An 11937-nucleotide genomic window follows, 5' to 3' on the forward strand; every position below is an offset into this window, starting at 1 on the left:
ACTCGCATGACTGCCCCCACAGTGCTGGAGGGAGGAAGCCCCGAAGGAGCATCAGAAGCCTGGTGGTAGAGGTGAATCAATGGTTGGAAGGGCCAGTCAGTGGGCAGCAGCGGCTCCTTAGGCACAGGCAGCATCAGGGCTGGCACTTGCTGTAGGTCCCCTCGGTATAAGGCCTGGGAAGCCAGCAGGCTGGCCCGGGCCAGTGAGCAGTGGGTCAGGTAGCAGCTTCGGACACTGGGGAGGTCCTGGCAGGCCTGAACTAGGAGAGTCCCTCGCCCGCACGCAGGGTCCTTGCTGTTTCCCAAGGATAGGTGATCAGAAAAGTCAGCTGCCTCTGGACCTCCTGATATGCTTTCTGGGAGGAACTCCAACCGGAACACACAGCTCAGCAGCAGCTCTTGGGCGAGGTACTCACTTCCTGGCAGCAGGCGGCTCAGCAGCGCCAAGGCCACGGCATGATAGAGAGCAGCACTGGTGGCTGGCACTGCCTGGAATGTTGCCTGCTGGCTCCAGGCCTGGTAATAGGCATCCAAGAACAGCAGACAGGCAGCAGGCACTGGGCCCAGGGCACGCCAAGCTTCAGGTCTTGGCAGCAACTTCAAAGTCTGCCTCAAACATGGTTCCACTAGTGGCTGGAGTCCAGCTATCTGCATCCAAGTGACTGAGGAAGGGGTGGCTAATGGGGCTTCAGCAGAGTCACTGTGAGGCTCAGGACTGCTGCCAGCTTCCAGGATCAGCTGGGTGAGGAGAGTGAACAGAGCGGCTACCCGCTGCATGGACAGGAGCTGTGGCGCGTGGGTGCTAAGCTCTGTGGGCACAGCTTGCAAGGCCTGCATGAGCACTGGGTACAGCTCCCTGTAAAGGTCACCAGCTTGGCCATAGGAGGCAGCCACGGCCCACAGACGCAGGGCCTCCATGCTCAGTGTTTCTGCTTCCTCTGGGGGCAAGGACAGCTCCTGGGGAGCCTCAGCTATGAAGCGGCACAGGCAGTTTCGAAGATCAAAACTGCTCAACAGCCGAGCAGCAATATTCCTACCAGCCAAGGCCAGGACTCGAAGTAACTTCATGACAGCAGCACAGGGTACTTTATATAGACTGGGGGTAGGCCCCACTGCTACAGGGGACCAGGTAGTGGGCAGGAACTCTTGGACTATGGTTTCTATGAGTTGTGGGCATTCTAGTACCCTTGTGGCTAACTCCAGGGAATGCCGGGCCAGGCGGGTGAGCACAGCCAAGATGTCAAGGACCACAGTGGGTGCTGGACAGGTCACCTCCAGTACATAGCACAGCCGAGGCAGCAGATTGGTAGCCAGAAGCCCCTTGATAACATCATATCGAGCGAGGTCGGGGGAGGGCGGCTTCCTTCCTCAGGGATCTTTTTTGCTCTGCCTGCTGCAGGCTCTTCATCCTCATCCTCATTTTCCTTGTCTGCCTGGCTGGGCACCAGAGGAAAGACCAAAGCTCCATGGTTCCAAGAGAAGGTGCTGTCCAGGAGCTCCTCATCTCCAGGTGCCACCAGCAAAACCCGAAGAGCTCGGATGGCAGCTGCGATGACGCCATCTACTCTGTCGTCCAGAGAGAAGCGCAGCAAGAAGAGAAAACCAGCATCCAAAAGGAGGCGTAAAACACTGCCTGTTAGGCAGTCCCCAAACTCACCAGCCTGGGCCCTGCTAGTGATCCGGGACAACACATGCAGTGCTAATACTCGCTGCTGAGACACCTGGCTTCGGGTCAGGTGGAACAGCTCCTGTAAGGAGTAGCCTGCTCTCTCCGCCTCTTCACCATGGTGGTGGAGGCCTAGATGGGTGGGTAAGTCCACATCCGGGGCCAGGAGCTCTCCCTGAAGACTGAATCGGGCCTGCATTTTCTCCTGTGTCTTCTGCCGCCGGAGTGGGGGCAGGTCCTGGGTCCAGTGGAGCTTCTCCAGCTCAACAGTATCCATGTGCAGCCATTCTTTGTGAGGGGTCATAGGCAATTTCAGAGCTGGGGCTCCTGGCTCCAGCTCACTGTCCTGCCTGGGTTCACTGGCAGACACCGACACGGTGGGCTCCTCTTGGGTCATGGGAACTGAAGGTCCTCCAGGCCTCTGCTCCTCACTGACCTTCTCTCCTGCTTGCTCATGGGTGTGGCCATGGGATCGCAAGAAGGCAATCATGCTGGGGTCAAGCTGTGCCAACAACTGTTGCTGCTCCTGCAGGATCTCCTCTGGAGCCATGGCTTGCAGTCTTGCTACATTCTCTTCGTGGATGGTCCGGACCTCCTGCTCAGCCTCCTGGCTGCTGATCCCCTTTCCTGTGATTAGATGGGGCCTCTGGAAAGTATGGCTGCTCCCCAGAAGCTGAGTGACCTCGTCCCTGGAAGTGGGTGCCTCACAGCTCACAGCACCCTCTGGTGGGCCCGGGTGAGCCATAGCTTCTGCCGTCAATGGTCCCCTGCTTTCAAACTCCCTTCTGGCTGCAATCTCCTGAGCAAAGAGGCTCCTCTTACCACATGCTGCTGGCTTCCCCTGTCTCTCCTGTGAGCAATGGAATACGGCAGGGAAAGCTACACCACTGGGAGCAGGCAGCGTCACAGCCATTGACCTTGTGTCTCATTCAATAATCTTGGTCAAGACAGCAGTGATATGCTGGTCGTGTCTGCTCAATCTCTCCTCAGTGTCCTCATCTGCAGGTAGGGATTGTCCAAGACTGGGCCTGGCTCACTTTGGGGGAGCAGGAACTGAAGCTGGGGGCAAATCTGGAAGATCATCCAGCATTACCACATCCCGATGGTCCTGCCATGGAGGCCGATCTGGGTTAGCAGTGCCACCTCTCCCACTTCCTTTCTTCACCAGCTGCACCGCTGGGGTGGCATCAGTGGCAAGAAACTGACTCTGGAAGCGCAGTAGGTCTGCCTCGGACTCTCCTGGCTTGGGACGGGACAGCATTTTGGCACTCCAAAGCTCCCTGATGAGACTCCTTCTGGCACTGTGCTCATTCACCTCTGAAGTTAATCCTCAAGCCCAGGAACCTATTCATTACGCCCACCTGGGCGCCGCCATCTTGGCCCGTATCAAAGTAACTTTTTTTTTTCCAGAAGCTGGGATTGAACTCAGACCCTTGCGCTTGCCAGGGAAGCACTTATTCTACTGAACCATATCCCTGGCCCCTCAAAGTAGCTATTGATGGTCTTCTGAATTTCCACAGGGTCTGTAATAATTTCACCCTTTCCATTCCTTAATGCTTGAATTGGAGTTTTTTTCTTTCCTCTTTGTTCAAAGGGCCTGCTCTGTTCTGCCTCCTCTTTTTGAATTTTTTGTTTGCTTGACATATTTTTTTGGAATAAGTGAGTGTTAAGGTCTCCTGCGAAGATTGTGGCATTGGATATTAGATTTTTCATGTCCATCACGATTTTTCTTATATGGTTGGGTGCCACCATGTTTGGATACAAACATATTTATGACTCTTACCTCTTTCTTTTGTATTTTCTCCTTAAACAATATGTAGTGACATTTTTTATTTCATTTGATTATGCTTGCATTGAAATTCCAATTGTCTGCAAACAGTATTGCTACACTTAATTGCTTTTTACTCCTGTATCATGTAGTATTGTTTTCCATTCTATGACTTTCAGCCTGTGAAATTTTTTGTGCATAAAGTATGTTTCTTTTATACAGCACATTGCTGGATTTTGCTTATAGTTCAATCTGCCACTGTTTCTCTTAATTGGTGAATTGAGTCTGTTTACACTTTTTTCATTTTTTTCAAGTTTATTGAGAAAGAAATAGCAATGAGACAATTTCAAAACAGGTTAGTAAGACAGTTACAATAATTAGTCCATTGCATGTTGTCTTTGTAGTAGTTATTCAGAGTACACAATGCAGACAAGATATCTTGTCTAAACACTATTAGTGGGCCAGGGAGATGGCTCAGTGGAATAAGTGCTTCCCCGGCAAGCACAAGGGCCTGAGTTCAATCCATGGTTCTGCAAAAAAAAAAAAAATCCTCTTTATGCGTGCATGCATGTGGGTGTACACTGTTACAGTCTATGTCTAGGTATCCCCTAAAGCTTCATTGTGGTCATAGGTAAGTCTTTTCTGAGGTGCTTGGATCTAGGGTGTGTACTGGTGGGATCAATAAAATGTGATGCTAGGAAAAAAAAAATAAAAAAAAAAATAAAATAAAAAATAAACACTATTAGTATAAATCTTCTCAGTGAACTAGGAGAAAGTAGCTATAGATATATATATCCTATTTTGTATATACAGATATATATATTTTTCACTACAAGATGAGCCTTCATTTATAACCCTCTTTTTTGTTTAGTTTTGTCAGAGATGGATGTTCCATTGCCATTCAAATATTGTAGGTGCGTGAATTTAGCAAGATAATCCAAATAGCCCAATAATCCATAATAGTAGTGGATTATCCATGGAACTGGCAATGTCAGAAGTTGTTGACTTCAGCCTTTTACAGGTCAGCATATTAATATGAGTCTGTTTACATTGATGGTTATAATTGAGATGTATTGACTCCCGTTTGACATGTTATTTACCTGTTGTTGGTTATCTATTGTTCTCCTGAGTTTAACTGTTTGCCTCATTTCCATTCTCATTCATGAAGTTGTGTTCATTCTGATGCCTCTGTAGAATATCTTTTAGTAGTTTGTGTAAGGTTGGTTTGGTAATCATGAATTTCTTTAGTTGTTCTTAGTCATGGAAATATTTCACTTCTCCATTATACCTTAAAGAGAGAATTGCAGGATATATCAGTCTGAGTTGGGATTTGTTTTCTTGCAAGACTTGAATTACTTTACTACATTCTCTTCTTGATTTCATGATTTGAGAATAGAAATTTACTGTTATTCTGAAGGGTGATTTTCCTTTAAGTGTGATCTGTTTATTTTCTCTAGCGGCTTTTAATATACTGTTCTTGTGCTGAATTTCTGGGATCTTGATTACTGTATGTCTGGGTGTGGTTTTAATTGAGTTGATGTTATTTGGAGTCCTGTATATCTTGGTTACCTGAATGTCAGATTGTTTTCCTATATTTGGGAAATTTTCTGCTCTTATTTCTGCCTGTATTCTTTTTATATCATTGGTATTGACTGCTTCTTTCTCATTGATGCCTATTAGTCTTATGTTGTTCATCTTTGTATCATCTTGCAGTTGTTGAATAACTTTTCCTGCATCCTATTTGTTTTTAGGAGATCTTTCCTTACCATTTAACTAGCTGTAACAGTATCTTCAAGGTCTTAAAGTCTATCTTCACTTTCATTCAGATAATTTTGCCAGCTTTTAATTGAGTTTTTAATCCCTTCAATATCTCTTTGAATCTGCTTCATGCGTTCTATTTCTTTTCTGTATTTTTCATTCAAGGTTGCATCATTTTTCTATTCTCCTCTATTCATCAGTGTCTTGTTTAGAAACACTTAGTAATTCTTTCATTATAGTTATCATTTCTTTTTTTACTTCAGAGATTTTTTTAATTTTTTATTCATTTTAATGTGAAAAAATAGCAATGAAACAGTTTCAAAACAGGTTAGTAGGGCACTTGCAATAATTAATACATTGCATATTGTTGTTTTCCTCATAGCTATTCACAGGACAAGACACAGATGAATGACACTGAAAAAAGTCTACAAGGTGCTGTACATGGTCTCAGGGTAAATCCTGAGGGGATTTGACTGGCTTTGTCAGATACAAAAGTTACATATTTAGCTATTTAGGTCTTGCTTTAACTTGGTCTTAACAATCCAGCAGAAAAGTATAACCAGAGATTATTTTTTATCTGACTTCCTCTATACCTCTCTGCAGTTGTTTCTTTACTTCAGAGGTTATTATTTCAGAGATTGCAGATGAGTGACTTCCAACTTCTTCTATACTACTGTCTCCTGTATTTGTTCTGGGTGGGCTCAGGCCTGAGAATGCATTTTACTCCTTCTTTTTGTCATTTCATATAGCGCTGCCCTCTGACCTTTGGTGTACAGATTTTTTCAGTTATTACCTAAGCACCTAGTAACATTATTACCCAAGAGAGAACATGTGTTCAGGAGAGTTAGTTTTCTATTTACAGTACTACAATTAGCAACACTCATAATGTGTAGTGAGATTTACCAATTGGCAAGTCTTTGTATCTAATGGATTTATATTTTACAATATAGAGCAAAATTATGACTGCATAGCTAAGTAGATATTAAATTGGGAATTTGTATTTAAATTAGTTCCCCTAAATTGTGTCTAGTCACCACCCCTTGATGTATCTCGCGTCTTCCAAGCAGAGTAGTTTGCCCCAATTACCTGTTGCCACCACTCTCTCTCTCAAGACAGAGAATATTCTCATGGATCTGGGTGTGTGTATCAGCTTCCTGGGTCCAGATCTACCGAGTTCGAACTCATACAGGTGGGTGTCTCTTAGGTCTGGCTGCTGTACTGCCTTCTTCCTCCTGGGTGCTGTGCTGCGGAATTCCACTCTGGCCAGTCCCAAACCAACCTTGGTGCTCTGCTAGCAGAGTGACTTCTGAAGCACTTTTTGCAAACTGAGAAACAGATTTTAAAAAGAAAATTCAACAGCAGCACTATTAAAGTAGCAATTTACAGATGCGGGGTAATGCCACGTTGGATGAATAAATAATACTATTTATATGGGTCAATTTAGTAAGTCCTATGTGATACAAAATGATAATTTCTGACTTTGGTGTTGATAACTCTAGGGTCAAAGTATCACGTTGAAAATCCTTGCTTCAAATACCCATCTTCTCCTTACAAGAAGCATGTTTGTAATGGTTGAGACATTTTGCAAAGTAAGAAGTCTAAAGCCTTAGCTACATACTCAGCAGTTTTGCAACCGAGCCCACAGGGATTATGCCCTTATCACTATCCATATTGTTGAGTGTGTCATCATGGGAAGTTTAAAGTTTAAGTGATTCAACAGACAGCCATGGTCCTCCCCTTGTAAACATCCCGGGGCTGTGCAAGAAAAGGGCACAGAAATTGTGTGATTACTAAACCCACCTCACTGCAGATAGCCAGCATCCAAACTAAGGGAATAAAAGAGGCTTGTTCCCCTTTTGCTCTTGCTGTTTTGCAGTTTTCTGACATGCTGTCTTGGCTTGGAGCCTCCTAGTTATATACTGAAATGGCTACTAGGTGAGCTGAATAAAAATTTTCCCATTTAATTTGGGGATTAGAATTTTCCAGCAATGAGAGCAGAGTACCTAAGACAACAGGGAATATAGTTTGGTGCAGCAGAACATGTGTTCTCAGTAATTTGTGAAATTGAACATGGATGTTTTAGGAAAAAAAATGGATGATGGGATCAGTAGAAAAGTAGTTACCGTGTGCTACATCAGCAGAATAATTTGCCAATAAATAGCTTGCTGTACGTATTGAGATAGTACCAAGGGAAATATGATAAGCGGGGTCAATAACAGAACAGTTATTATAATAACTTTTCTGGCTGATGTTATTTTTGCCATTTGTTCATTATATAAATGCAAGGATTTTATTACTTGAGTAGAAAGGTACGGCTCTCAATAGGAAAACAAGAGAACTATGGAATTATCCCAAAAGCCCAGGAGGGGAATTCGGGCTGCCGAAAGCATAGAAAATAAGACACTGGTTGCTATTAACTGGATATTGCGGTCACTCCTGTAACATTTGTTTGTCCAACTTTAATTCAGTTTATGCCTCAGGAGTCAATTGTCATAGCAAATCACTTCAAGGTTGTCCTTGTAGAATAGTCTATAGATGCTTTTCTATGCAGCGATACACAATTGGGGTTCAATCTAATAACTATACCTTACTAATTTTTGGAAATCATTGAAAATTGGTAAACAGTATTCAATTGCTTCTTTTTTTCTTTTGAAGCCTACCAACCACTCTGTAAATAGAGCTTCCAAATACAAGTAAGTCCTAGAAGTCTGTGCTTTATCATGAACTAACATAAGTCATGAATCGTAAGACACATCATAATGGTGGTGGCAAAGTATGTAGCTCTGTGTGGATGCTCTGGACACCAGCATGTCATTTATATAATGGCTAGTGTAAGCCCGAAGATATGTCTGACAAGCAGGCTGTAATGCCTTCTTACAAATTGTGGCATAGCGCAGGAGTATTTATGATTCTCTGGGGCAAAACTGTTCATTGATATCCATGGGTTCCTTAAAATTGATGACAGCTACAAACAAAGTGAAACACTGACCATCAGGTAGATGTATAGGTATTACAAAAACAATCTTTCATATAAAATATAATCAGTGGCCATTAATGGAGGGCATCAGCAGTGGAAGGGAGGCCAGGCTGTAATGTCCCCATTGGCTGTAAGCAGGCATTTCAAGCCATTAAATCCAGTAATGATCTATACTTATTGTATTTCCTTGACATAATAAGCATGGGAGTGTTCCAGTTCTAAGTGTCCTATCTGAATTTGTTCTTGTAGTAATTGATGTAAATGTGCTAGATTCTCTTTGTTTAGTGCCACTAATCCACCCAGACTGGGGTGTGCATATTCCATTCAGGCTGAAAAACAGTACTGAAGGGAAAAGCTACGATGGCCACTATTAGAATGGGGATTGACACCATAAACCAGCGTGATCTACCATAGCAATCACTAAAATGTTTTAGGGCTGCTGTGTGAAGTATTTGCAAATACTAAGCCTGATTGAAACCTCACCATATTCATAACCTTCTCTGTTCAAGTAATGGACCCATTGATTCTCTGGGGCAAAATATAATTTTCCTTCATTTCTTTTAAAGATCTATTCCCCAAAGATTTACAGGAATAGGGGCCACATAGGGTTGAGAGACCCCAGACACATTTTCTTGTCCTGAACCTTACTAAGTAAGGTGTAACACCTGCAGAGGTGAAGTGAGCCCCACGAACAAGACAGTGGTGGCCTTAGTGGACATTAAGGAAGATCAACTCTCCGTGGTCACAACATACATAAGCTCCACTGCTTAGTAAACCCGGAAAATGCTTTCCTTTTATTTCTATTCTGCACATCATCCTTTCTTCATTTGTCTGCTGTGGCAATTTCTATAGAAGTTGTGATACCAAGGTCTGTCTCCTTCCCTTATTGTTTTCTATGTTGAATTACGGGAGTCCCACCCCAGGCCGAAGTATCCAGTGTGCAATGTAATCTTTGATTTGATGACCCAAGTATCTATTTAATGAGATAAAACTTGGATTTCTCCTTCATACCCAAAGTCAATCATCCCAGCTATAATAGCATCACTATGCAAACTTGGCTAATTTTCCCCATCACTGATGCAACAAAGCACTCAGGTAATGCTTCTGATATTCTCAGGGGTATTTTCCCTGGCTTCTGTGCCCTGGCAATGGTGATGCTTTGGTCTGTATGGAGGTCTAACCCAGCACTTTCTTGAGTTCCAGGAGTGAGGGAAGCAGCATCCCACTGGGGACCCAAGCAGCCTGTTGCTCACTGATGTACAGGAAAGGGCTTTGCTGACTGAAGATTCCATGGCTGGGTCAATTTTCCTTTCCTGTGAGGTGAGCACCATCTGTACAATATTTCATATGGTGATTCTTTGGTGATTCTTTTTTTGTACAAGATATTGCTAAGCAGATGAGGTTCATAGTAATCTTCATATCTCAGCTTCCCTATTGCTGGGATTACAACCTTGGGCCATAATGCCTGGTATCAGGGCTGGCATGGCACACCTGGTGTTTTGACACCAGCAAAACAGGTGGTACTGGGGATCAAATCTGGGTCTTACTGTTTGTCAGGCAGGACCTTATGCAGCCAAGCTATCTCCTCATCCCTTCAGTGGTGAGTTCCTTTGCCCAATGATTTCCTTTATTGCATCAAAGAAAATGATCAGAGCTGGGTTGTTATTCACTTCTATGGAGAATGCAATTGTAGCCCCTGACTTGATTGGGGCAGCACCTTGTTCTTCAAAATGTCCTGCTTTCAAACAATTGAAACAACATTTTCATTTTTGTTTGACTGCAAAACTTGATGCAGCTTGAGCTGATATTGAGCTCTCAGTACCCAGAACTTAACAAGCTTTGAATGCTAATTAGTTAAAGTTTTTTTCCCAATTTGTGGGTTGTCTTTTCACTTTGTTGGTAATTTCTTTTGACTTGCAAAAACTTCTCAGTTAGAGGAGGTCCCAGTTGTTCATTCTTTCAAGTATTACCCATGCGATTTGACTTTTGCTATGTCTAAGATGTTTGATATTCAGACAGAAAGTGAGGTTAAGCTCAACTGCCTAAGTTATAGGGTAATTATATCATTAAGCCTCTCTTCTGGCAGGTTAACAACTTAAGTTTGCAAGCCAAAAATTGGAGAAAAAGAAGGGCTACAAGGACAGCCAACATTTGGCCCTAACCTTTCACTGTCAGTGAGGACTTGGGACATAAGAGAACCTGTACTGTAATGTCCTGTAACTCAGGTGTCCCAAATTTTCTGATCAAGGAGATTATGGGGCCACAGAGGAAAGTGATAGACAATGTAGAGTGTGCCTAAGGAGAGTCACATGGAGAGAAACACTCTCTCAGGCTTTCATAGGGAGCAAATTGGTCAAGCAATGGCCGTGACTCATCCACATGGCTGACACTGACAAAGGATCTAGAAACTGAGGTACAGGCTTTCAGAAAAAATCCTGAGGCGATTTGACAGAACAAAAGTTACATTTTTTGTTGTATGGGTCTTACTTTATCTTGGTGTTAGCCATCCAGCAGAAAATTATAATAACAAGGTATGAAAAGTAAAGCCATATTAATATGCTGAGCTGCAAAGGACTCAAGTCAATGACTTCTGACATTACCAGTCCTACGGAGAACCCACTACTATTATGGACTACTGGACTATACTGGATTATTTGCTGAATTCACGCACCTACAATATTTAAATGGCAATGGAATACCCATCTCTGACAAACCTAAATCAAAAAAGGGGATACAATTGAAGGATCATTTTGTATCTGAATATACAAAATAATTAGGATAGATATACAATTACTTTCTCTTAATTCAATGAGAAGAAAGATTTGCACTTATAGTGTTTGGACAGGATATCATGTCTGTATCTTGTACTATGAATAACCACTGCAAAGACAACAATATGCAATGTATTAATTATTGAAGCTGTCCTATTAATTCGTTTTGAATATGTCCCATTGCTGTTTGTTTCTCAATGAAATTAATAAAAATAAAAATATACTAAAAAACAAGATTTGAAACAATTCTCAAGAATTTTTGTGAGCCTAACAGTTCCAAGGGTGTTTTTTCCATTTCTGTTGGCATTCTCAAAACCCACCAAAGGGATGAAAATGTAACCTGCTTGTGAACGAGGGAATGATCTGTGGACAGTCCCATGTTATACACCAATAAACTGAGCATGAGGCTCTTGTGACTCCTGGGAGATGTTCAAACAGGACCTGAGTGGAGGACCTTCCTCGGGAATTATAGCCCATGCCTATTTCATCACCAAATTGATCTGGTTAATATGCTTCATTAGCACATGTCAATTGTTGGTCAAGTTCGACTTAAGCTCCTATACACAACAGTATTTCCCCAAGACTTCTGATCTCCCTACATGGATCTTTCTGCCTGCATATTCTAGACCTGCCAACATCCAAGAATGGGCAAGATGCCTAACATATTGTGGTCTTTATGCAGAGCAAAATGAATAATAAGAATGCACTGTAAAGATCCCTAGACTCCATTACTCAATACACTATCTTACAATTCTTCCAAAACTTTGTATATCCTAAGCCATGACATTCATGTACCTCTTGTTGGGTATTATTGGTGTCCTCCCTAAGTATAATAGGAAAAACAGGCCTCAGTGGGATCCCTTTCCTTCATAATTTGTCAAATAAACTGTTGATACATACACATACAAGGATGTTGATGAATGTCCACACAGAATTGCAGAGCTGTGGGTCACAAGATCTTGTCACTAATTTCTTTCTGATCTTTTCCTGTTCCATCA

The 11937-nt window shown here is 42.9% G+C and overlaps 1 pseudogene; it reads right to left on the reverse strand.

Annotated features, from left to right (window-relative positions):
- Positions 1 to 3020, reverse strand: part of LOC101576765 — a 16229-nt pseudogene extending 13209 nt beyond the window's left edge.
- Between the last annotated feature and the right edge of the window lie 8917 nt (positions 3021 to 11937).

Source organism: Octodon degus, unplaced genomic scaffold, assembly GCF_000260255.1.
Source record: "Octodon degus isolate 3935 unplaced genomic scaffold, OctDeg1.0 scaffold00379, whole genome shotgun sequence".
NCBI classification, from domain to species: Eukaryota; Metazoa; Chordata; class Mammalia; order Rodentia; family Octodontidae; genus Octodon; species Octodon degus.